The sequence below is a fragment of the Hyla sarda genome, chromosome 8 (genome assembly GCF_029499605.1).
Source record: "Hyla sarda isolate aHylSar1 chromosome 8, aHylSar1.hap1, whole genome shotgun sequence".
Lineage (NCBI taxonomy): Eukaryota > Metazoa > Chordata > Amphibia > Anura > Hylidae > Hyla > Hyla sarda.
In genome coordinates this window covers 112,434,022-112,455,237 of record NC_079196.1, presented here as the reverse complement: position 1 = coordinate 112,455,237, position 21,216 = coordinate 112,434,022, and the positions used below count along the sequence as shown (strand labels likewise).

The 21,216-nt window shown below is 43.4% G+C and overlaps 12 pseudogenes; all 12 read right to left on the bottom strand.

The window, feature by feature from the left end:
* Positions 1–644: 644 nt before the first annotated feature.
* Positions 645–908, bottom strand: LOC130289747 (U2 spliceosomal RNA; annotated as a pseudogene).
* Positions 909–2,366: 1,458 nt separating this feature from the next.
* LOC130289190 (U2 spliceosomal RNA) lies at positions 2,367–2,630 on the bottom strand (annotated as a pseudogene).
* A 1,463-nt stretch (positions 2,631–4,093) lies between these two features.
* On the bottom strand, positions 4,094–4,357 carry LOC130289746 (U2 spliceosomal RNA; annotated as a pseudogene).
* Positions 4,358–5,820: 1,463 nt separating this feature from the next.
* On the bottom strand, positions 5,821–6,085 carry LOC130287870 (U2 spliceosomal RNA; annotated as a pseudogene).
* A 1,448-nt stretch (positions 6,086–7,533) lies between these two features.
* On the bottom strand, positions 7,534–7,797 carry LOC130285931 (U2 spliceosomal RNA; annotated as a pseudogene).
* A 1,446-nt stretch (positions 7,798–9,243) lies between these two features.
* Positions 9,244–9,507, bottom strand: LOC130289189 (U2 spliceosomal RNA; annotated as a pseudogene).
* A 1,462-nt stretch (positions 9,508–10,969) lies between these two features.
* On the bottom strand, positions 10,970–11,233 carry LOC130285930 (U2 spliceosomal RNA; annotated as a pseudogene).
* A 1,458-nt stretch (positions 11,234–12,691) lies between these two features.
* LOC130289275 (U2 spliceosomal RNA) lies at positions 12,692–12,958 on the bottom strand (annotated as a pseudogene).
* A 1,463-nt stretch (positions 12,959–14,421) lies between these two features.
* LOC130289745 (U2 spliceosomal RNA) lies at positions 14,422–14,685 on the bottom strand (annotated as a pseudogene).
* A 1,469-nt stretch (positions 14,686–16,154) lies between these two features.
* On the bottom strand, positions 16,155–16,419 carry LOC130289760 (U2 spliceosomal RNA; annotated as a pseudogene).
* A 1,429-nt stretch (positions 16,420–17,848) lies between these two features.
* Positions 17,849–18,114, bottom strand: LOC130288259 (U2 spliceosomal RNA; annotated as a pseudogene).
* Positions 18,115–19,590: 1,476 nt separating this feature from the next.
* LOC130289759 (U2 spliceosomal RNA) lies at positions 19,591–19,855 on the bottom strand (annotated as a pseudogene).
* Between the last annotated feature and the right edge of the window lie 1,361 nt (positions 19,856–21,216).

Below are 21,216 nucleotides of genomic sequence, written 5' to 3'. Positions count from 1 at the left end.
TGTTCTCACTCACTCACTCAATCACTCACTCACTCACTCATTCACTCTCACTCACTCTCACTCTCTCACTCACTCGCTCACTAAGTCAGTCTCTCTCTCTCTTTTTCTTTTTATATATATTTTTTTCCGTCTTCTTCTTCTTCTTCTTCTTCAGACCCTGTCATAGCACTAATGCCTTTCCAATACCACCAGCAGATGGAGACACTCCATTGCAACATTGGTTGTGAGCAGCAGTTTCTAAAAACAAATGCCTCATGGCGGATTTCCCATCCATCAATGGATGGTAAATTTTGTTTTTATCATTCACTGACCACAGAAACCAATGCATGGTCAAGCAACAGCAATGACACACCCTTGTGTATAGGCATGAGACCCTCACGTCATTTAACAGGATTCAGCACCACCCACAAGGCAGCTACCTGTCATGTCATGTTAAACCTGCACAGGTGTGCTAGATTATTATTATTTAGTTTTATTTTATTTTTTTACACCAATCAGTGTGCAAACATGGTCATTAAAACGCTAAATGAATAGACGTTCATAAACCAGTCAGTGCAACTCATCATTTTGGTCTCCAATTCTCAAACTCAAATTCTCACCCACGGAGGATTAAATGAGAATCTTTCTTGTTTAACACTGGAATGGGGTGGTGCACTGTTCACTACCCGAAGATACTGCCACATCGGGTCAATGCATAGGGCGACAGAAGCAAGCTTCCAAATCAGCTCCCTTTCTCAAAAATCCATTTAATTTATGGTCCCCAGATAGGGAACGTATGTATCAGTATGTGCTCACAAGTCACCCAAGTGCAAGTATTCACACAAAAAAAAACGTGCCTCAGGATGCGATCTGTCGCAAGATCCTTTCTTTTTTTACACTTGATCTAAGCCAAAAGACCTAGAGGGGATAACCGGGAAAGGGGTGGACCCAACCATGTCCCCTTCATGAGCACTCACATTACTCATAGGAATGGAAGGAAGGCTGGCAGCCAACCAGCCTCCCATACACTCTCTGGGTGGGTGGCAGTCAGCCACCCATACATACATACAGCACAGGCTAAACCCACATCATCACTTAAAAAAAGGACAGGCGACCATTGCACTCTGATGGAGCATTTAGCAATGCAATCCATAGCCTGGCTTTTGCCTGAACCCCCATCACTCCTCCTCTTGCATATAAGACAATATTTCAGATCTGCATATGAAAACAACACGCCTACCTTTGTTGCACATAGCTGCCTGCCTGTCTCTAGTTACCCCACTGGCTGTAGCTGCGTCCCTTCCGACATGGAATAACACCAACTGTAACGATAAACTGAAAATTAACAGTATAAACCTGCATCATTTTGGACTCTGGTATTTGCTGAATCCGGGTGACCTGACAACCGATGGTGGTGCCGCTGGTGATTCTGGCCTTCTTGGAATCTGTTGGGCCTATGTGTTAGCTCACACATCACTTGGGTATCCATGGTAACTACCACAACATGGTCATCTGCAGTTTACATCTAGCCCTAGAAGTGGCATTGAATGGCATTTTAAAAGTGCTAAGGGTCCTGGTGCAATAATCCTCCCATGAGGATCAGCCTCAACGGCTTTGTAGATTGCACTCATGTCAGCAACTCCATATACATTTTTTTTCTTCATGCTTCTTTCTTCATCCTTTTTTCTTTCTGTCATTCAGACTTTCATTCATTCGATCTCTCTCACTCACTTGCTTTAACTCATTTGTTCTCACTCACTCACTCACTCACTCAATCACTCACTCACTCATTCACTCTCACTCACTCTCACTCTCTCACTCACTAAGTCAGTCTCTCTCTCTCTCTCTCTCTCTTTTTCTTTTTATATATATTTTTTTCCGTCTTCTTCTTCTTCAGACCCTGTCATAGCACTAATGCATTTCCAATACCACCAGCAGATGGAGACACTCCATTGCAACATTGGTTGTGAGCAGCAGTTTCTAAAAACAAATGCCTCATGGCGGATTTCCCATCCATCAATGGATGGTAAATTTTGTTTTTATCATTCACTGACCACAGAAACCAATGCATGGTCAAGCAACAGCAATGACACACCCTTGTGTATAGGCATGAGACCCTCACGTCATTTAACAGGATTCAGCACCACCCACAAGACAGCTACCTGTCATGTCATGTCAAACCTGCACAGGTGTGCTAGATTATTATTATTTAGTTTTATTTTATTTTTTTACACCAATCAGTGTGCAAACATGGTCATTAAAACGCTAAATGAATAGACGTTCATAAACCAGTCAGTGCAACTCATCATTTTGGTCTCCAATTCTCAAACTCAAATTCTCACCCACGGAGGATTAAATGAGAATCTTTCTTGTTTAACACTGGAATGGGGTGGTGCACTGTTCACTACCCGAAGATACTACCACATCGGGTCAATGCATAGGGCGACAGAAGCAAGCTTCCAAATCAGCTCCCTTTCTCAAAAATCCATTTAATTTATTGTCCCCAGATAGGGAACGTATGTATCAGTATGTGCTCACAAGTCACCCAAGTGCAAGTATTCACACAAAAAAAAACGTGCCTCAGGATGCGATCTGTCGCAAGATCCTTTCTTTTTTTACACTTGATCTAAGCCAAAAGGCCTAGAGGGGATAACCGGGAAAGGGGTGGACCCAACCATGTCCCCTTCATGAGCACTCACATTACTCATAGGAATGGAAGGAAGGCTGGCAGCCAACCAGCCTCCCATACACTCTCTGGGTGGGTGGCAGTCAGCCACCCATACATACATACAGCACAGGCTAAACCCACATCATCACTTAAAAAAAGGACAGGCGACCATTGCACTCTGATGGAGCATTTAGCAATGCGATCCATAGCCTGGCTTTTGCCTGAACCCCCATCACTCCTCCTCTTGCATATAAGACAATATTTCAGATCTGCATATGAAAACAACACGCCTACCTTTGTTGCACATAGCTGCCTGCCTGTCTCTAGTTACCCCACTGGCTGTAGCTGCGTCCCTTCCGACATGGAATAACACCAACTGTAACGATAAACTGAAAATTAACAGTATAAACCTGCATCATTTTGGACTCTGGTATTTGCTGAATCCGGGTGACCTGACAACCGATGGTGGTGCCGCTGGTGATTCTGGCCTTCTTGGAATCTGTTGGGCCTATGTGTTAGCTCACACATCACTTGGGTATCCATGGTAACTACCACAACATGGTCATCTGCAGTTTACATCTAGCCCTAGAAGTGGCATTGAATGGCATTTTAAAAGTGCTAAGGGTCCTGGTGCAATAATCCTCCCATGAGGATCAGCCTCAACGGCTTTGTAGATTGCACTCATGTCAGCAACTCCATATACATTTTTTTTTTCTTCATGCTTCTTTCTTCATCCTTTTTTCTTTCTGTCATTCAGACTTTCATTCATTCGATCTCTCTCACTCACTTGCTTTAACTCATTTGTTCTCACTCACTCACTCAATCACTCACTCACTCACTCATTCACTCTCACTCACTCTCACTCTCTCACTCACTCGCTCACTAAGTCAGTCTCTCTCTCTCTTTTTCTTTTTATATATATTTTTTTCCGTCTTCTTCTTCTTCTTCTTCTTCAGACCCTGTCATAGCACTAATGCCTTTCCAATACCACCAGCAGATGGAGACACTCCATTGCAACATTGGTTGTGAGCAGCAGTTTCTAAAAACAAATGCCTCATGGCGGATTTCCCATCCATCAATGGATGGTAAATTTTGTTTTTATCATTCACTGACCACAGAAACCAATGCATGGTCAAGCAACAGCAATGACACACCCTTGTGTATAGGCATGAGACCCTCACGTCATTTAACAGGATTCAGCACCACCCACAAGGCAGCTACCTGTCATGTCATGTCAAACCTGCACAGGTGTGCTAGATTATTATTATTTAGTTTTATTTTATTTTTTTACACCAATCAGTGTGCAAACATGGTCATTAAAACGCTAAATGAATAGACGTTCATAAACCAGTCAGTGCAACTCATCATTTTGGTCTCCAATTCTCAAACTCAAATTCTCACCCACGGAGGATTAAATGAGAATCTTTCTTGTTTAACACTGGAATGGGGTGGTGCACTGTTCACTACCCGAAGATACTGCCACATCGGGTCAATGCATAGGGCGACAGAAGCAAGCTTCCAAATCAGCTCCCTTTCTCAAAAATCCATTTAATTTATGGTCCCCAGATAGGGAACGTATGTATCAGTATGTGCTCACAAGTCACCCAAGTGCAAGTATTCACACAAAAAAAAACGTGCCTCAGGATGCGATCTGTCGCAAGATCCTTTCTTTTTTTACACTTGATCTAAGCCAAAAGACCTAGAGGGGATAACCGGGAAAGGGGTGGACCCAACCATGTCCCCTTCATGAGCACTCACATTACTCATAGGAATGGAAGGAAGGCTGGCAGCCAACCAGCCTCCCATACACTCTCTGGCTGGGTGGCAGTCAGCCACCCATACATACATACAGCACAGGCTAAACCCACATCATCACTTAAAAAAAGGACAGGCGACCATTGCACTCTGATGGAGCATTTAGCAATGCAATCCATAGCCTGGCTTTTGCCTGAACCCCCATCACTCCTCCTCTTGCATATAAGACAATATTTCAGATCTGCATATGAAAACAACACGCCTACCTTTGTTGCACATAGCTGCCTGCCTGTCTCTAGTTACCCCACTGGCTGTAGCTGCGTCCCTTCCGACATGGAATAACACCAACTGTAACGATAAACTGAAAATTAACAGTATAAACCTGCATCATTTTGGACTCTGGTATTTGCTGAATCCGGGTGACCTGACAACCGATGGTGGTGCCGCTGGTGATTCTGGCCTTCTTGGAATCTGTTGGGCCTATGTGTTAGCTCACACATCACTTGGGTATCCATGGTAACTACCACAACATGGTCATCTGCAGTTTACATCTAGCCCTAGAAGTGGCATTGAATGGCATTTTAAAAGTGCTAAGGGTCCTGGTGCAATAATCCTCCCATGAGGATCAGCCTCAACGGCTTTGTAGATTGCACTCATGTCAGCAACTCCATATACATTTTTTTTTCTTCATGCTTCTTTCTTCATCCTTTTTTCTTTCTGTCATTCAGACTTTCATTCATTCGATCTCTCTCACTCACTTGCTTTAACTCATTTGTTCTCACTCACTCACTCAATCACACACTCACTCATTCACTCTCACTCACTCTCACTCTCTCACTCACTCGCTCACTAAGTCAGTCTCTCTCTCTCTCTCTTTTTCTTTTTATATATATTTTTTTCCGTCTTCTTCTTCTTCTTCTTCTTCAGACCCTGTCATAGCACTAATGCCTTTCCAATACCACCAGCAGATGGAGACACTCCATTGCAACATTGGCTGTGAGCAGCAGTTTCTAAAAACAAATGCCTCATGGCGGATTTCCCATCCATCAATGGATGGTAAATTTTGTTTTTATCATTCACTGACCACAGAAACCAATGCATGGTCAAGCAACAGCAATGACACACCCTTGTGTATAGGCATGAGACCCTCAAGTCATTTAACAGGATTCAGCACCACCCACAAGACAGCTACCTGTCATGTCATGTCAAACCTGCACAGGTGTGCTAGATTATTATTATTTAGTTTTATTTTATTTTTTTACACCAATCAGTGTGCAAACATGGTCATTAAAACGCTAAATGAATAGACGTTCATAAACCAGTCAGTGCAACTCATCATTTTGGTCTCCAATTCTCAAACTCAAATTCTCACCCACGGAGGATTAAATGAGAATCTTTCTTGTTTAACACTGGAATGGGGGTGGTGCACTGTTCACTACCCGAAGATACTGCCACATCGGGTCAATGCATAGGGCGACAGAAGCAAGCTTCCAAATCAGCTCCCTTTCTCAAAAATCCATTTAATTTATGGTCCCCAGATAGGGAACGTATGTATCAGTATGTGCTCACAAGTCACCCAAGTGCAAGTATTCACACAAAAAAAAAACGTGCCTCAGGATGCGATCTGTCGCAAGATCCTTTCTTTTTTTACACTTGATCTAAGCCAAAAGGCCTAGAGGGGATAACCGGGAAAGGGGTGGACCCAACCATGTCCCCTTCATGAGCACTCACATTACTCATAGGAATGGAAGGAAGGCTGGCAGCCAACCAGCCTCCCATACACTCTCTGGGTGGGCGGCAGTCAGCCACCCATACATACATACAGCACAGGCTAAACCCACATCATCACTTAAAAAAAGGACAGGCGACCATTGCACTCTGATGGAGCATTTAGCAATGCAATCCATAGCCTGGCTTTTGCCTGAACCCCCATCACTCCTCCTCTTGCATATAAGACAATATTTCAGATCTGCATATGAAAACAACACGCCTACCTTTGTTGCACATAGCTGCCTGCCTGTCTCTAGTTACCCCCACTGGCTGTAGCTGCGTCCCTTCCGACATGGAATAACACCAACTGTAACGATAAACTGAAAATTAACAGTATAAACCTGCATCATTTTGGACTCTGGTATTTGCTGAATCCGGGTGACCTGACAACCGATGGTGGTGCCGCTGGTGATTCTGGCCTTTTTGGAATCTGTTGGGCCTATGTGTAAGCTCACACATCACTTGGTTATCCATGGTAACTACCACAACATGGTCATCTGCAGTTTACATCTAGCCCTAGAAGTGGCATTGAATGGCATTTTAAAAGTGCTAAGGGTCCTGGTGCAATAATCCTCCCATGAGGATCAGCCTCAACGGCTTTGTAGATTGCACTCATGTCAGCAACTCCATATACATTTTTTTTCTTCATGCTTCTTTCTTCATCCTTTTTTCTTTCTGTCAATCAGACTTTCATTCATTCGATCTCTCTCACTCACTTGCTTTAACTCATTTGTTCTCACTCACTCACTCACTCACTCACTCATTCACTCTCACTCACTCTCACTCTCTCACTTACTCGCTCACTAAGTCAGTCTCTCTCTCTCTTTTTCTTTTTATATATATTTTTTTCCGTCTTCTTCTTCTTCTTCAGACCCTGTCATAGCACTAATGCCTTTCCAATACCACCAGCAGATGGAGACACTCCATTGCAACATTGGTTGTGAGCAGCAGTTTCTAAAAACAAATGCCTCATGGCGGATTTCCCATCCATCAATGGATGGTAAATTTTGTTTTTATCATTCACTGACCACAGAAACTAATGCATGGTCAAGCAACAGCAATGACACACCCTTGTGTATAGGCATGAGACCCTCACGTCATTTAACAGGATTCAGCACCACCCACAAGGCAGCTACCTGTCATGTCATGTCAAACCTGCACAGGTGTGCTAGATTATTATTATTTAGTTTTATTTTATTTTTTTACACCAATCAGTGTGCAAACATGGTCATTAAAACGCTAAATGAATAGACGTTCATAAACCAGTCAGTGCAACTCATCATTTTGGTCTCCAATTCTCAAACTCAAATTCTCACCCACGGAGGATTAAATGAGAATCTTTCTTGTTTAACACTGGAATGGGGTGGTGCACTGTTCACTACCCGAAGATACTGCCACATCGGGTCAATGCATAGGGCGACAGAAGCAAGCTTCCAAATCAGCTCCCTTTCTCAAAAATCCATTTAATTTATGGTCCCCAGATAGGGAACGTATGTATCAGTATGTGCTCACAAGTCACCCAAGTGCAAGTATTCACACAAAAAAAAACGTGCCTCAGGATGCGATCTGTCGCAAGATCCTTTCTTTTTTTACACTTGATCTAAGCCAAAAGGCCTAGAGGGGATAACCGGGAAAGGGGTGGACCCAACCATGTCCCCTTCATGAGCACTCACATTACTCATAGGAATGGAAGGAAGGCTGGCAGCCAACCAGCCTCCCATACACTCTCTGGGTGGGTGGCAGTCAGCCACCCATACATACATACAGCACAGGCTAAACCCACATCATCACTTAAAAAAAGGACAGGCGACCATTGCACTCTGATAGAGCATTTAGCAATGCAATCCATAGCCTGGCTTTTGCCTGAATCCCCATCACTCCTCCTCTTGCATATAAGACAATATTTCAGATCTGCATATGAAAACAACATGCCTACCTTTGTTGCACATAGCTGCCTGCCTGTCTCTAGTTACCCCACTGGCTGTAGCTGCGTCCCTTCCGACATGGAATAACACCAACTGTAACGATAAACTGAAAATTAACAGTATAAACCTGCATCATTTTGGACTCTGGTATTTGCTGAATCCGGGTGACCTGACAACCGATGGTGGTGCCGCTGGTGATTCTGGCCTTCTTGGAATCTGTTGGGCCTATGTGTTAGCTCACACATCACTTGGGTATCCATGGTAACTACCACAACATGGTCATCTGCAGTTTACATCTAGCCCTAGAAGTGGCATTGAATGGCATTTTAAAAGTGCTAAGGGTCCTGGTGCAATAATCCTCCCATGAGGATCAGCCTCAACGGCTTTGTAGATTGCACTCATGTCAGCAACTCCATATACATTTTTTTTTCTTCATGCTTCTCTATTCATCCTTTTTTCTTTCTGTCATTCAGACTTTCATTCATTCGATCTCTCTCACTCACTTGCTTTAACTCATTTGTTCTCACTCACTCACTCACTCACTCATTCACTCTCACTCACTCTCACTCTCTCACTCACTCGCTCACTAAGTCAGTCTCTCTCTCTCTCTTTTTCTTTTTATATATATTTTTTTCCGTCTTCTTCTTCTTCTTCAGACCCTGTCATAGCACTAATGCCTTTCCAATACCACCAGCAGATGGAGACACTCCATTGCAACATTGGTTGTGAGCAGCAGTTTCTAAAAACAAATGCCTCATGGCGGATTTCCCATCCATCAATGGATGGTAAATTTTGTTTTTATCATTCACTGACCACAGAAACCAATGCATGGTCAAGCAACAGCAATGACACACCCTTGTGTATAGGCATGAGACCCTCACGTCATTTAACAGGATTCAGCACCACCCACAAGACAGCTACCTGTCATGTCATGTCAAACCTGCACAGGTGTGCTAGATTATTATTATTTAGTTTTATTTTATTTTTTTACACCAATCAGTGTGCAAACATGGTCATTAAAACGCTAAATGAATAGACGTTCATAAACCAGTCAGTGCAACTCATCATTTTGGTCTCCAATTCTCAAACTCAAATTCTCACCCACGGAGGATTAAATGAGAATCTTTCTTGTTTAACACTGGAATGGGGTGGTGCACTGTTCACTACCCGAAGATACTACCACATCGGGTCAATGCATAGGGCGACAGAAGCAAGCTTCCAAATCAGCTCCCTTTCTCAAAAATCCATTTAATTTATTGTCCCCAGATAGGGAACGTATGTATCAGTATGTGCTCACAAGTCACCCAAGTGCAAGTATTCACACAAAAAAAAACGTGCCTCAGGATGCGATCTGTCGCAAGATCCTTTCTTTTTTTACACTTGATCTAAGCCAAAAGGCCTAGAGGGGATAACCGGGAAAGGGGTGGACCCAACCATGTCCCCTTCATGAGCACTCACATTACTCATAGGAATGGAAGGAAGGCTGGCAGCCAACCAGCCTCCCATACACTCTCTGGGTGGGTGGCAGTCAGCCACCCATACATACATACAGCACAGGCTAAACCCACATCATCACTTAAAAAAAGGACAGGCGACCATTGCACTCTGATGGAGCATTTAGCAATGCAATCCATAGCCTGGCTTTTGCCTGAACCCCCATCACTCCTCCTCTTGCATATAAGACAATATTTCAGATCTGCATATGAAAACAACACGCCTACCTTTGTTGCACATAGCTGCCTGCCTGTCTCTAGTTACCCCACTGGCTGTAGCTGCGTCCCTTCCGACATGGAATAACACCAACTGTAACGATAAACTGAAAATTAACAGTATAAACCTGCATCATTTTGGACTCTGGTATTTGCTGAATCCGGGTGACCTGACAACCGATGGTGGTGCCGCTGGTGATTCTGGCCTTCTTGGAATCTGTTGGGCCTATGTGTTAGCTCACACATCACTTGGGTATCCATGGTAACTACCACAACATGGTCATCTGCAGTTTACATCTAGCCCTAGAAGTGGCATTGAATGGCATTTTAAAAGTGCTAAGGGTCCTGGTGCAATAATCCTCCCATGAGGATCAGCCTCAACGGCTTTGTAGATTGCACTCATGTCAGCAACTCCATATACATTTTTTTTTTCTTCATGCTTCTTTCTTCATCCTTTTTTCTTTCTGTCATTCAGACTTTCATTCATTCGATCTCTCTCACTCACTTGCTTTAACTCATTTGTTCTCACTCACTCACTCACTCAATCACTCACTCACTCACTCATTCACTCTCACTCACTCTCACTCTCTCACTCACTCGCTCACTAAGTCAGTCTCTCTCTCTCTTTTTCTTTTTATATATATTTTTTTCCGTCTTCTTCTTCTTCTTCAGACCCTGTCATAGCACTAATGCCTTTCCAATACCACCAGCAGATGGAGACACTCCATTGCAACATTGGTTGTGAGCAGCAGTTTCTAAAAACAAATGCCTCATGGCGGATTTCCCATCCATCAATGGATGGTAAATTTTGTTTTTATCATTCACTGACCACAGAAACCAATGCATGGTCAAGCAACAGCAATGACACACCCTTGTGTATAGGCATGAGACCCTCACGTCATTTAACAGGATTCAGCACCACCCACAAGACAGCTACCTGTCATGTCATGTCAAACCTGCACAGGTGTGCTAGATTATTATTATTTAGTTTTATTTTATTTTTTTTACACCAATCAGTGTGCAAACATGGTCATTAAAACGCTAAATGAATAGACGTTCATAAACCAGTCAGTGCAACTCATCATTTTGGTCTCCAATTCTCAAACTCAAATTCTCACCCACGGAGGATTAAATGAGAATCTTTCTTGTTTAACACTGGAATGGGGTGGTGCACTGTTCACTACCCGAAGATACTGCCACATCGGGTCAATGCATAGGGCGACAGAAGCAAGCTTCCAAATCAGCTCCCTTTCTCAAAAATCCATTTAATTTATGGTCCCCAGATAGGGAACGTATGTATCAGTATGTGCTCACAAGTCACCCAAGTGCAAGTATTCACACAAAAAAAAACGTGCCTCAGGATGCGATCTGTCGCAAGATCCTTTCTTTTTTTACACTTGATCTAAGCCAAAAGGCCTAGAGGGGATAACCGGGAAAGGGGTGGACCCAACCATGTCCCCTTCATGAGCACTCACATTACTCATAGGAATGGAAGGAAGGCTGGCAGCCAACCAGCCTCCCATACACTCTCTGGGTGGGTGGCAGTCAGCCACCCATACATACATACAGCACAGGCTAAACCCACATCATCACTTAAAAAAAGGACAGGCGACCATTGCACTCTGATGGAGCATTTAGCAATGCAATCCATAGCCTGGCTTTTGCCTGAACCCCCATCACTCCTCCTCTTGCATATAAGACAATATTTCAGATCTGCATATGAAAACAACACGCCTACCTTTGTTGCACATAGCTGCCTGCCTGTCTCTAGTTACCCCACTGGCTGTAGCTGCGTCCCTTCCGACATGGAATAACACCAACTGTAACGATAAACTGAAAATTAACAGTATAAACCTGCATCATTTTGGACTCTGGTATTTGCTGAATCCGGGTGACCTGACAACCGATGGTGGTGCCGCTGGTGATTCTGGCCTTCTTGGAATCTGTTGGGCCTATGTGTTAGCTCACACATCACTTGGGTATCCATGGTAACTACCACAACATGGTCATCTGCAGTTTACATCTAGCCCTAGAAGTGGCATTGAATGGCATTTTAAAAGTGCTAAGGGTCCTGGTGCAATAATCCTCCCATGAGGATCAGCCTCAACGGCTTTGCAGATTGCACTCATGTCAGCAACTCCATGTACATTTTTTTTTCTTCATGCTTCTTTCTTCATCCTTTTTTCTTTCTGTCATTCAGACTTTCATTCATTCGATCTCTCTCACTCACTTGCTTTAACTCATTTGTTCTCACTCACTCACTCACTCAATCACTCACTCACTCATTCACTCTCACTCACTCTCACTCTCTCACTCACTCGCTCACTAAGTCAGTCTCTCTCTCTCTCTTTTTCTTTTTATATATATTTTTTTCCGTCTTCTTCTTCTTCTTCAGACCCTGTCATAGCACTAATGCCTTTCCAATACCACCAGCAGATGGAGACACTCCATTGCAACATTGGTTGTGAGCAGCAGTTTCTAAAAACAAATGCCTCATGGCGGATTTCCCATCCATCAATGGATGGTAAATTTTGTTTTTATCATTCACTGACCACAGAAACCAATGCATGGTCAAGCAACAGCAATGACACACCCTTGTGTATAGGCATGAGACCCTCACGTCATTTAACAGGATTCAGCACCACCCACAAGACAGCTACCTGTCATGTCATGTCAAACCTGCACAGGTGTGCTAGATTATTATTATTTAGTTTTATTTTATTTTTTTACACCAATCAGTGTGCAAACATGGTCATTAAAACGCTAAATGAATAGACGTTCATAAACCAGTCAGTGCAACTCATCATTTTGGTCTCCAATTCTCAAACTCAAATTCTCACCCACGGAGGATTAAATGAGAATCTTTCTTGTTTAACACTGGAATGGGGTGGTGCACTGTTCACTACCCGAAGATACTACCACATCGGGTCAATGCATAGGGCGACAGAAGCAAGCTTCCAAATCAGCTCCCTTTCTCAAAAATCCATTTAATTTATTGTCCCCAGATAGGGAACGTATGTATCAGTATGTGCTCACAAGTCACCCAAGTGCAAGTATTCACACAAAAAAAAAAAACGTGCCTCAGGATGCGATCTGTCGCAAGATCCTTTCTTTTTTTACACTTGATCTAAGCCAAAAGGCCTAGAGGGGATAACCGGGAAAGGGGTGGACCCAACCATGTCCCCTTCATGAGCACTCACATTACTCATAGGAATGGAAGGAAGGCTGGCAGCCAACCAGCCTCCCATACACTCTCTGGGTGGGTGGCAGTCAGCCACCCATACATACATACAGCACAGGCTAAACCCACATCATCACTTAAAAAAAGGACAGGCGACCATTGCACTCTGATGGAGCATTTAGCAATGCAATCCATAGCCTGGCTTTTGCCTGAACCCCCATCACTCCTCCTCTTGCATATAAGACAATATTTCAGATCTGCATATGAAAACAACACGCCTACCTTTGTTGCACATAGCTGCCTGCCTGTCTCTAGTTACCCCACTGGCTGTAGCTGCGTCCCTTCCGACATGGAATAACACCAACTGTAACGATAAACTGAAAATTAACAGTATAAACCTGCATCATTTTGGACTCTGGTATTTGCTGAATCCGGGTGACCTGACAACCGATGGTGGTGCCGCTGGTGATTCTGGCCTTCTTGGAATCTGTTGGGCCTATGTGTTAGCTCACACATCACTTGGGTATCCATGGTAACTACCACAACATGGTCATCTGCAGTTTACATCTAGCCCTAGAAGTGGCATTGAATGGCATTTTAAAAGTGCTAAGGGTCCTGGTGCAATAATCCTCCCATGAGGATCAGCCTCAACGGCTTTGTAGATTGCACTCATGTCAGCAACTCCATATACATTTTTTTTTTCTTCATGCTTCTTTCTTCATCCTTTTTTCTTTCTGTCATTCAGACTTTCATTCATTCGATCTCTCTCACTCACTTGCTTTAACTCATTTGTTCTCACTCACTCACTCAATCACTCACTCACTCACTCATTCACTCTCACTCACTCTCACTCTCTCACTCACTCGCTCACTAAGTCAGTCTCTCTCTCTCTTTTTCTTTTTATATATATTTTTTTCCGTCTTCTTCTTCTTCTTCTTCTTCAGACCCTGTCATAGCACTAATGCCTTTCCAATACCACCAGCAGATGGAGACACTCCATTGCAACATTGGTTGTGAGCAGCAGTTTCTAAAAACAAATGCCTCATGGCGGATTTCCCATCCATCAATGGATGGTAAATTTTGTTTTTATCATTCACTGACCACAGAAACCAATGCATGGTCAAGCAACAGCAATGACACACCCTTGTGTATAGGCATGAGACCCTCACGTCATTTAACAGGATTCAGCACCACCCACAAGGCAGCTACCTGTCATGTCATGTCAAACCTGCACAGGTGTGCTAGATTATTATTATTTAGTTTTATTTTATTTTTTTACACCAATCAGTGTGCAAACATGGTCATTAAAACGCTAAATGAATAGACGTTCATAAACCAGTCAGTGCAACTCATCATTTTGGTCTCCAATTCTCAAACTCAAATTCTCACCCACGGAGGATTAAATGAGAATCTTTCTTGTTTAACACTGGAATGGGGTGGTGCACTGTTCACTACCCGAAGATACTGCCACATCGGGTCAATGCATAGGGCGACAGAAGCAAGCTTCCAAATCAGCTCCCTTTCTCAAAAATCCATTTAATTTATGGTCCCCAGATAGGGAACGTATGTATCAGTATGTGCTCACAAGTCACCCAAGTGCAAGTATTCACACAAAAAAAAACGTGCCTCAGGATGCGATCTGTCGCAAGATCCTTTCTTTTTTTACACTTGATCTAAGCCAAAAGACCTAGAGGGGATAACCGGGAAAGGGGTGGACCCAACCATGTCCCCTTCATGAGCACTCACATTACTCATAGGAATGGAAGGAAGGCTGGCAGCCAACCAGCCTCCCATACACTCTCTGGGTGGGTGGCAGTCAGCCACCCATACATACATACAGCACAGGCTAAACCCACATCATCACTTAAAAAAAGGACAGGCGACCATTGCACTCTGATGGAGCATTTAGCAATGCAATCCATAGCCTGGCTTTTGCCTGAACCCCCATCACTCCTCCTCTTGCATATAAGACAATATTTCAGATCTGCATATGAAAACAACACGCCTACCTTTGTTGCACATAGCTGCCTGCCTGTCTCTAGTTACCCCACTGGCTGTAGCTGCGTCCCTTCCGACATGGAATAACACCAACTGTAACGATAAACTGAAAATTAACAGTATAAACCTGCATCATTTTGGACTCTGGTATTTGCTGAATCCGGGTGACCTGACAACCGATGGTGGTGCCGCTGGTGATTCTGGCCTTCTTGGAATCTGTTGGGCCTATGTGTTAGCTCACACATCACTTGGGTATCCATGGTAACTACCACAACATGGTCATCTGCAGTTTACATCTAGCCCTAGAAGTGGCATTGAATGGCATTTTAAAAGTGCTAAGGGTCCTGGTGCAATAATCCTCCCATGAGGATCAGCCTCAACGGCTTTGTAGATTGCACTCATGTCAGCAACTCCATATACATTTTTTTTCTTCATGCTTCTTTCTTCATCCTTTTTTCTTTCTGTCATTCAGACTTTCATTCATTCGATCTCTCTCACTCACTTGCTTTAACTCATTTGTTCTCACTCACTCACTCACTCACTCACTCATTCACTCACTCATTCACTCTCACTCACTCTCACTCACTCTCACTCTCTCACTCACTCGCTCACTAAGTCAGTCTCTCTCTCTCTTTTTCTTTTTATATATATTTTTTTCCGTCTTCTTCTTCTTCTTCAGACCCTGTCATAGCACTAATGCCTTTCCAATACCACCAGCAGATGGAGACACTCCATTGCAACATTGGTTGTGAGCAGCAGTTTCTAAAAACAAATGCCTCATGGCGGATTTCTCATCCATCAATGGATGGTAAATTTTGTTTTTATCATTCACTGACCACAGAAACCAATGCATGGTCAAGCAACAGCAATGACACACCCTTGTGCATAGGCATGAGACCCTCACGTCATTTAACAGGATTCAGCACCACCCACAAGACAGCTACCTATCATGTCATGTCAAACCTGCACAGGTGTGCTAGATTATTATTATTTAGTTTTATTTTATTTTTTTACACCAATCAGTGTGCAAACATGGTCATTAAAACGCTAAATGAATAGACGTTCATAAACCAGTCAGTGCAACTCATCATTTTGGTCTCCAATTCTCAAACTCAAATTCTCACCCACGGAGGATTAAATGAGAATCTTTCTTGTTTAACACTGGAATGGGGTGGTGCACTGTTCACTACCCGAAGATACTGCCACATCGGGTCAATGCATAGGGCGACAGAAGCAAGCTTCCAAATCAGCTCCCTTTCTCAAAAATCCATTTAATTTATGGTCCCCAGATAGGGAACGTATGTATCAGTATGTGCTCACAAGTCACCCAAGTGCAAGTATTCACACAAAAAAAAAACGTGCCTCAGGATGCGATCTGTCGCAAGATCCTTTCTTTTTTTACACTTGATCTAAGCCAAAAGACCTAGAGGGGATAACCGGGAAAGGGGTGGACCCAACCATGTCCCCTTCATGAGCACTCACATTACTCATAGGAATGGAAGGAAGGCTGGCAGCCAACCAGCCTCCCATACACTCTCTGGCTGGGTGGCAGTCAGCCACCCATACATACATACAGCACAGGCTAAACCCACATCATCACTTAAAAAAAGGACAGGCGACCATTGCACTCTGATGGAGCATTTAGCAATGCAATCCATAGCCTGGCTTTTGCCTGAACCCCCATCACTCCTCCTCTTGCATATAAGACAATATTTCAGATCTGCATATGAAAACAACACGCCTACCTTTGTTGCACATAGCTGCCTGCCTGTCTCTAGTTACCCCACTGGCTGTAGCTGCGTCCCTTCCGACATGGAATAACACCAACTGTAACGATAAACTGAAAATTAACAGTATAAACCTGCATCATTTTGGACTCTGGTATTTGCTGAATCCGGGTGACCTGACAACCGATGGTGGTGCCGCTGGTGATTCTGGCCTTCTTGGAATCTGTTGGGCCTATGTGTTAGCTCACACATCACTTGGGTATCCATGGTAACTACCACAACATGGTCATCTGCAGTTTACATCTAGCCCTAGAAGTGGCATTGAATGGCATTTTAAAAGTGCTGAGGGTCCTGGTGCAATAATCCTCCCATGAGGATCAGCCTCAACGGCTTTGTAGATTGCACTCATGTCAGCAACTCCATATACATTTTTTTTTCTTCATGCTTCTTTCTTCATCCTTTTTTCTTTCTGTCATTCAGACTTTCATTCATTCGATCTCTCTCACTCACTTGCTTTAACTCATTTGTTCTCACTCACTCACTCAATCACGCACTCACTCATTCACTCTCACTCACTCTCACTCTCTCTCTCTCTCTCTTTTTCTTTTTATATATATTTTTTTCCGTCTTCTTCTTCTTCTTCAGACCCTGTCATAGCACTAATGCCTTTCCAATACCACCAGCAGATGGAGACACTCCATTGCAACATTGGCTGTGAGCAGCAGTTTCTAAAAACAAATGCCTCATGGCGGATTTCCCATCCATCAATGGATGGTAAATTTTGTTTTTATCATTCACTGACCACAGAAACCAATGCATGGTCAAGCAACAGCAATGACACACCCTTGTGTATAGGCATGAGACCCTCAAGTCATTTAACAGGATTCAGCACCACCCACAAGACAGCTACCTGTCATGTCATGTCAAACCTGCACAGGTATGCTAGATTATTATTATTTAGTTTTATTTTATTTTTTTACACCAATCAGTGTGCAAACATGGTCATTAAAACGCTAAATGAATAGACGTTCATAAACCAGTCAGTGCAACTCATCATTTTGGTCTCCAATTCTCAAACTCAAATTCTCACCCACGGAGGATTAAATGAGAATCTTTCTTGTTTAACACTGGAATGGGGGTGGTGCACTGTTCACTACCCGAAGATACTGCCACATCGGGTCAATGCATAGGGCGACAGAAGCAAGCTTCCAAATCAGCTCCCTTTCTCAAAAATCCATTTAATTTATGGTCCCCAGATAGGGAACGTATGTATCAGTATGTGCTCACAAGTCACCCAAGTGCAAGTATTCACACAAAAAAAAAAACGTGCCTCAGGATGCGATCTGTCGCAAGATCCTTTCTTTTTTTACACTTGATCTAAGCCAAAAGGCCTAGAGGGGATAACCGGGAAAGGGGTGGACCCAACCATGTCCCCTTCATGAGCACTCACATTACTCATAGGAATGGAAGGAAGGCTGGCAGCCAACCAGCCTCCCATACACTCTCTGGGTGGGCGGCAGTCAGCCACCCATACATACATACAGCACAGGCTAAACCCACATCATCACTTAAAAAAAGGACAGGCGACCATTGCACTCTGATGGAGCATTTAGCAATGCAATCCATAGCCTGGCTTTTGCCTGAACCCCCATCACTCCTCCTCTTGCATATAAGACAATATTTCAGATCTGCATATGAAAACAACACGCCTACCTTTGTTGCACATAGCTGCCTGCCTGTCTCTAGTTACCCCCACTGGCTGTAGCTGCGTCCCTTCCGACATGGAATAACACCAACTGTAACGATAAACTGAAAATTAACAGTATAAACCTGCATCATTTTGGACTCTGGTATTTGCTGAATCCGGGTGACCTGACAACCGATGGTGGTGCCGCTGGTGATTCTGGCCTTTTTGGAATCTGTTGGGCCTATGTGTAAGCTCACACATCACTTGGGTATCCATGGTAACTACCACAACATGGTCATCTGCAGTTTACATCTAGCCCTAGAAGTGGCATTGAATGGCATTTTAAAAGTGCTAAGGGTCCTGGTGCAATAATCCTCCCATGAGGATCAGCCTCAACGGCTTTGTAGATTGCACTCATGTCAGCAACTCCATATACATTTTTTTTCTTCATGCTTCTTTCTTCATCCTTTTTTCTTTCTGTCATTCAGACTTTCATTCATTCGATCTCTCTCACTCACTTGCTTTAACTCATTTGTTCTCACTCACTCACTCACTCACTCAATCACTCACTCACTCATTCACTCTCACTCACTCTCACTCTCTTACTCACTCGCTCACTAAGTCAGTCTCTCTCTCTCTCTCTTTTTCTTTTTATATATATTTTTTTCCGTCTTCTTCTTCTTCTTCTTCTTCTTCTTCAGACCCTGTCATAGCACTAATGCCTTTCCAATACCACCAGCAGATGGAGACACTCCATTGCAACATTGGTTGTGAGCAGCAGTTTCTAAAAACAAATGCCTCATGGCGGATTTCCCATCCATCAATGGATGGTAAATTTTGTTTTTATCATTCACTGACCACAGAAACCAATGCATGGTCAAGCAACAGCAATGACACACCCTTGTGCATAGGCATGAGACCCTCACGTCATTTAACAGGATTCAGCACCACCCACAAGACAGCTACCTATCATGTCATGTCAAACCTGCACAGGTGTGCTAGATTATTATTATTTAGTTTTATTTTATTTTTTTACACCAATCAGTGTGCAAACATGGTCATTAAAACGCTAAATGAATAGACGTTCATAAACCAGTCAGTGCAACTCATCATTTTGGTCTCCAATTCTCAAACTCAAATTCTCACCCACGGAGGATTAAATGAGAATCTTTCTTGTTTAACACTGGAATGGGGTGGTGCACTGTTCACTACCCGAAGATACTGCCACATCGGGTCAATGCATAGGGCGACAGAAGCAAGCTTCCAAATCAGCTCCCTTTCTCAAAAATCCATTTAATTTATGGTCCCCAGATAGGGAACGTATGTATCAGTATGTGCTCACAAGTCACCCAAGTGCAAGTATTCACACAAAAAAAAAACGTGCCTCAGGATGCGATCTGTCGCAAGATCCTTTCTTTTTTTACACTTGATCTAAGCCAAAAGACCTAGAGGGGATAACCGGGAAAGGGGTGGACCCAACCATGTCCCCTTCATGAGCACTCACATTACTCATAGGAATGGAAGGAAGGCTGGCAGCCAACCAGCCTCCCATACACTCTCTGGCTGGGTGGCAGTCAGCCACCCATACATACATACAGCACAGGCTAAACCCACATCATCACTTAAAAAAAGGACAGGCGACCATTGCACTCTGATGGAGCATTTAGCAATGCAATCCATAGCCTGGCTTTTGCCTGAACCCCCATCACTCCTCCTCTTGCATATAAGACAATATTTCAGATCTGCATATGAAAACAACACGCCTACCTTTGTTGCACATAGCTGCCTGCCTGTCTCTAGTTACCCCACTGGCTGTAGCTGCGTCCCTTCCGACATGGAATAACACCAACTGTAACGATAAACTGAAAATTAACAGTATAAACCTGCATCATTTTGGACTCTGGTATTTGCTGAATCCGGGTGACCTGACAACCGATGGTGGTGCCGCTGGTGATTCTGGCCTTCTTGGAATCTGTTGGGCCTATGTGTTAGCTCACACATCACTTGGGTATCCATGGTAACTACCACAACATGGTCATCTGCAGTTTACATCTAGCCCTAGAAGTGGCATTGAATGGCATTTTAAAAGTGCTAAGGGTCCTGGTGCAATAATCCTCCCATGAGGATCAGCCTCAACGGCTTTGTAGATTGCACTCACGTCAGCAACTCCATATACATTTTTTTTTCTTCATGCTTCTTTCTTCATCCTTTTTTCTTTCTGTCATTCAGACTTTCATTCATTCGATCTCTCTCACTCACTTGCTTTAACTCATTTGTTCTCACTCACTCACTCACTCACTCACTCATTCACTCACTCATTCACTCTCACTCACTCTCACTCACTCTCACTCTCTCACTCACTCGCTCACTAAGTCAGTCTCTCTCTCTCTTTTTCTTTTTATATATATTTTTTTCCGTTTTCTTCTTCTTCTTCAGACCCTGTCATAGCACTAATGCCTTTCCAATACCACCAGCAGATGGAGACACTCCATTGCAACATTGGTTGTGAGCAGCAGTTTCTAAAAACAAATGCCTCATGGCGGATTTCCCATCCATCAATGGATGGTAAATTTTGTTTTTATCATTCACTGACCACAGAAACCCATGCATGGTCAAGCAACAGCAATGACACACCCTTGTGCATAGGCATGAGACCCTCACGTCATTTAACAGGATTCAGCACCACCCACAAGACAGCTACCTATCATGTCATGTCAAACCTGCACAGGTGTGCTAGATTATTATTATTTAGTTTTATTTTATTTTTTTACACCAATCAGTGTGCAAACATGGTCATTAAAACGCTAAATGAATAGA